Raw genomic sequence first — 6,069 nt, 5'->3', positions numbered from 1 at the left:
GTCCCACTTTGAAATCCCGAATTAATTGAAGGTTTCTAGCTTCTTTGTATTCTGGTTGACGTCTGTTATCCAACTGGCTAACTAGGCCTTTTTTCACGGCCATATTTGAAGCAGAGTTACTCTGAAGAGGGCGGAGTCATTGAAGACTTAATAGGGAAATTTAAACGACGACCATCGACAGTCTTGTTGAATATCTTGGGATATGTATGGCAGATTGTTTGTTAGGATCGATTGTCTGCTTTGCAGAATGGTTGCAGAAGTCTAAATATTGACAAAGTCAGACAGAACGGGCATTTGTGCTAAAAATCTATTCAAGAATAGGTAAGCAGATGTCTTGAACCACAAAAAGACGTTTGTAAGGCATTAATTATGGAGCCCCTTATCAACCTTATCAAATAACAGATGAACATTCAACTTTAATTTTTTTCCTCGGCAGATTAAAAATACTGCCAGCTGCTAATAGAAGCTTGCAAAAAGCATTCTATAGAAATGCTTCCATTAAAAATGATAGCGGTTTAAGTCTGATTTTCACAAAATCGTAGAGTGAACGTAGGGGGATCGGACAGTTCGTGATAATTTGTATAATTGCTCCCGATTCAATGATATCGCATCCTCACGCCTCACAAAGCTTACGAACCTCAGCAGACGTAGATCGTTAGCATCAACTGAACTGAGTTTAACTTTTCCGATCGCCACGATTGTCCTGATTATAAATGGGTCGGACACTTTGCGATAATCTGCATTCTGCTCCCGATTCAATGATGACACATCAACACAAAGCTTACGATCGTCGGCATTCGTGGATCGTAAGCGACGGGGTGGTTTAACTTTTTCGATTACTATGACTTTCCCCAATATATGGGAAAATACATCGCAGACGATCAATAAAAATGCTAGTAGGCTTTAAGTGATCTACCTTTCCGCCATCAGGGGGTGGGGGTGTCATATGCGTTTCGGTAACCTTATGCATTTCGGTCCGGGTACACAAACGCATGGCAATTTTGGTTATGCAAAAAGGTACCCAAGCACTTAAACAATAGGTAACCAAAACGAATGGTAGAATTAGCATGCATTTCGGTCCGGGTACACAAACGCATGGCAATTTTGGTTATGCAAAAAGGTACCCAAGCACTTAAACAATAGGTAACCAAAACGAATGGTAGAATTTAGCATGCATTTCGGTCCGGGTACACAAACGCATGGCAATTTTGGTTATGCAAAAACGTACCCAAGAACTTAAAGAAGAGGTAACCAAAACGAACCATTTTCGAACTACACTTTTTAAGGGGGTTTCGTAAATTTGTTCAAATTTAAAGTTTGGCTGTAATTCTGCCTCAGCTTGTTCTAAATTATTTCTTCGAAATGGTTCTACATACAACCAAGGAAAGTTTGGCCTGTTTGACTAAAACGTATAAACAAAGCTTGACCTCAAGTTATTTAATTTTTGTAAAAAAAGAAAAGAGGGTACAAAAGCAACTGAGTTTATGGATACGGTTCTTGTGCTTTGGCTCTTATATTCTTTGCATTCCGGTTTGCAGGGGCGGATCTAGACGTTCGCACCGTTCGCACATGCGACAGTCAAACTTTTAAAATTATACTAAGAATCTGTCTCGAGAGAGGTTTTTGCTGAACAACAACTTTTTCGCTTATTGGCAAATTTCTCATTTGTGTTTTGATTCTTTTTACTCGGGAATTATGCTTCAGTTATATTTGACAACTGAACACCGTGCAGGAGCAGGAAGATGCAAGGTCTGAATCATGCATGATTTAAACCTGGCCATAAACAGAAGCAAAATCTTAAACACAATCTCTAATTCTATCTCGATTTTGATTCAATCTGATTCAAATCTCAAAGCATCCTCACTAAAAAACAACAGGGTACCAATGTAGTTAGATTAGGGTATTTCGGTGCACAGTATGATTAGTAGCACGTTCGCACCGATTCGCACAGCTTTTGTTTCAAAATATTTAGCCAATCAAATTGCTAGATAGTGCGAACTTCGGTGCACAGTATGTTTTTTAGCAAGGTCGCACCACTGGGCTAAGATTAATCCGTCCTCATTGCGTGTATTGTGAGCTTATTTATGCCTGGCATGGGCAAATTTTTCACTGGAGAAACGGAATTTTGTGTTATGAAGTCGGCTGGCTACATGTAAAACGAATACGTTAAACCTGGTAATTTGGAAGACAAAGGTCGCTAGATTTTCAGAGTAACATTCGACACGGGATGTTTTCAAGTTTCGATGTTCATTACCTCCTCCATGGATCGAGGGCCTACTAATGTCAATAAATGCACTGGACTGGGGTGATAATCAGTGGGCGATACCTGCGATTTGGCTCTGGCAAAGAAATAATGTTCAGGACGTTGGCAGAGAAAAATTTTCACTTAGACAAAACTTTCAAAGTGAATCTTTTCAATGTGGATTTTCAGTTCTTTATCAGCTTTCAGATATTTCCGGGTAATGTTTACTTGCTTGGGTATTCCCCTGAATTCGAAGGGGTTTCTTCGGAGTAAAATACATGTTTACACACTGATTTGGTTTAGCTATTAAATAATATTAGTTATTAATGCAGGTTTTATGAATATTTGTGTAAATTTGTTCTATTTGGTTAGTTCTGAAAATTCATTGCAATGATGTTTTTTATTTTTTCGCGTGGCCTGGTTTGTCATCGTATACTATAAACAAATCGAAAAAGACGACTCGAATTTTTGCCTGACTATGAAAGGAAAACCGTCAATACGCTTTCTTGCTTTACGCTTGGCTAAGAAACAACACAAATGATTCTGTAGTATCAATTGAAAACTCAGATAAGGAATGAACAACAGTTTGGCCACGTTCTAAATAAAAGCCAATTTAATGTGCGTGTCGACTGCTCAAATGAGAAGGGGGCGAATATCCTTAAAAACCAAGGGGTGTGGTCACGAATGATATTTCTGACCACACCCTTGTGTGCGACAGTCAGAATATTTTCTAGATCCGCCCCTGCCGGTTTGGTCCGTATTGTTCAGAATGTAAGGAGCAATCTAACTAATTTTTAACAAGGCGGTGCTAACTACAAGCGGTGCTCTGATTTCCTTTATATAGGAAACGCATTGTTCGGGAAGCACTGTGTTCCATTTGTAACGCACATTGTGTCCTAACATCACACCATGATAAATCAACATGATTTGTAACACATTGCGTTTCACAATGTTACACTTTTGCATAGGGTACCAAAACGCATATTACAGGGGCATGGCCCACTGGTTCTTGCAAAGCAAGTAGTTTTAAAGCTGCAGTAAAGGGGAAAGAAACCTTGTTCCCCTAATTTTTTGCTAGCCTTGCCCCCAACTTTCAGCTTCGTGGAGTGGGGCCTTTTCCGAATTGGTCTACTTTTGTAGCTAAAAAGGAAAATGGTGTTGAGAATAACCGACTTTAGCCAACGTGACAAATAACATACCGTATTTCCTCGAAAATACGCCGCGGCTTAATTTTTTTAGAAAATAAAATTTTTCGGCTTACTTTTAAATCGGCTTTTTTTCGAATATTCAAACAATTGGCCAGCAGATTCGAATTATTTGGATCGAGCGTTTGTTTGACTGGGTTAAAGGAGTGTGACTCGGTTTATTTTCGTGGTCGGCCTATTTTTCCAGTATTTTCTAATATATTTCGGCTTATTTTCGAATTGGCGTTCTTTCGAAGGTCGGCCAATTTTCGAGGAAATACGGTATGTGCAATTACAGACGTGCTGCGATGAAATGAAAGCCAGAGTTACGTACAATTCGATTCCTTTAATTAAAGATTATTAGACTGCTCTAGTGTAAAGATTGGTGTATGCATATAATGTTTGTGCACAATTCTTGCAGGTTCCTGTCTGATCATTTTAGAATTACTAGGAAGTTGAAAATCTTCGTATCCAGGCACCAAGTCTCTTTAAGAAGGCTCAACATTCCCATATTTACCAGTTTCGTGTGACAGCTGTTCCTTAAAAGAACCTACTTTTTCATAACTTTGTAAAGCTTGCAGTCAGTTTTCCTTGCTTTCATGGTACGGGAATATTCCTGACTTTGGGGGGGGGGGGGAATCAAAATATAATATGTGAAAACGCTGCAACTGACTTCTTTAAGGTACTTGATTGTTTCAGAATAAAATTACAATAAGTTTGTCATTTATCAAATTAATCAAACATTAAAATCCAACAGTTTTCGTAGATTTGAACCAAAAAAATTTCTATACAGCATTTTAATTTCCAAGTTGATGAATGCCTATACGATACTTTTTACTAAACCATGTTACTTCATCGATGGAGTATTCGTTTTCATACACATAATTAATTATAGTTAATATTCTTTTTTTAGCATAGTAGTCTTACAGTTAGAGAAAAACTGATTTACAGGGGCCCATCAAGAACATATAAACCAAGCTAAAGAAAAAAATCAAAAAATAATACTACTAAAAGAAATAGGATTAAAAGAAGCAATAGTATAAAAAAACACTCATGCAATGTGAGATTTTATCTGCCCTTTCCTTAGATTTTTTTAGGGTTGGTTGCCATTGTTCAACCCGTTCCAGAGACTCGCCCCTCTGAATGAGAAACATTTTTGAACTGTTGATGTCTTATCTTTAAGGTTCTTACTCTTAGATGCCTAAAACTCCCACTGACAATAAAGAAAAACTCTCAATTTTCGGTTATAATGATTATTTTGTACGTATAATAGCCACATGTCCGGCCCCCGACTTGATCTAAATGCCCACAATTACCCGAGCCCACAATAATTCCTGTCGGCAAAAACCGTTTGTTTTATCAACTTTTGCAACTTCTACACTCTATGCATAATCATTTGTTCTGTTAATATGGTTTTTATAAAAAACTGATTTTAAGTGAATTTTGAGTATTCAGTATACGTAACTTCATAATTTAGACCCCCCCGCCCCCGGTAATTGGAACCCCTGCCAATTAATTTTGAACATAAAATCCGACCCCCTGTTAATACCGATCCCCCGGCAATTAGGCACCTGAAGGTAAGTTAATTTTAGAATTTCGCTGTACACGAGACGTTGCTTCACTTATTCTAGTGATATGTCACTCATATAGGACGGCGCCTCACCATTTTTAGGGCTTCCAGATCAAGCAAAAATAAATAGCGAATATATTAACAGGAACAACCTATCAGTATGATAAGCATACTGTTTTTTTTTGGATTTTGTGTGATATAAAAATACAAATTAAGGTTGATAAAACTAAGGCAGATTAAAAATTAGAAAGAAATTAGATGAAATCATTTACCTCTGCAGATTGAGAATAGGAATTAGATAAAAAATTTTGTCTGTTCTCTGAATAAAACCCTAGAGTCTAACTTTCTTGCAGAAATGGGAATGTTATTATATATATTTGAAACAGTCACAGAAAAAGATTAATCTCAAAAAATTGTGTTTTCTTTTTGGGCACTTCACATAATTTATTATTTCTTGTGTTTTTTACTATCTGCCGTTATCTCAAAATAGCTTTCTAATGATTGACACACATTGCTTTGGAGGCAATGAAATACAATCGAGCACACGTTTCTCTTTATTACCCTCTCAATGGTAGGAATCTTCAAGTCATCGTTTGGATTGGCTTTTGGTTTTATTATATTCCTGCTACGCTTTGCAACTCTTCGTCTCATATCAACTCACGGTCACGGGGCTGGTGGTCACGTGATCAATCATTTCATTGTTCCCGTCATTAGAAAATTATCTTCCATCTAATCTTAGAACCAATGGAATTGTTCAAAAGACAATTGTAAAATGAACAAACAATCATAAGAAACCTATGCTGTAAGATACACCTGTCAAAATATATGACCTCATTAATTTTTGCGAAAATGACGTCATCGAACGGGTCCAAAATCTTAACCGTGTCTTTTCTCGCTTTTTTGTCATTCTTGTAACAAGTGCTAAACTTCAAAATGGCTCAGGATTACTTTATTGATGCAAACAAACTATTTTCGATAAGAAAACTTCATATTTGTTGCATCTTTTGACATATATAATAATATTATGTTTTGACATATATAATCTCTTTTCATTCAATATATCATTAAATACA

The sequence above is a fragment of the Rhopilema esculentum genome, chromosome 16 (genome assembly GCF_057945365.1).
Source record: "Rhopilema esculentum isolate cy_ngs chromosome 16, ASM5794536v1, whole genome shotgun sequence".
Classification (NCBI taxonomy): domain Eukaryota; kingdom Metazoa; phylum Cnidaria; class Scyphozoa; order Rhizostomeae; family Rhizostomatidae; genus Rhopilema; species Rhopilema esculentum.
The sequence above is the reverse complement of the archived record's forward strand: the minus strand, read 5'-3'. Positions refer to the sequence as shown.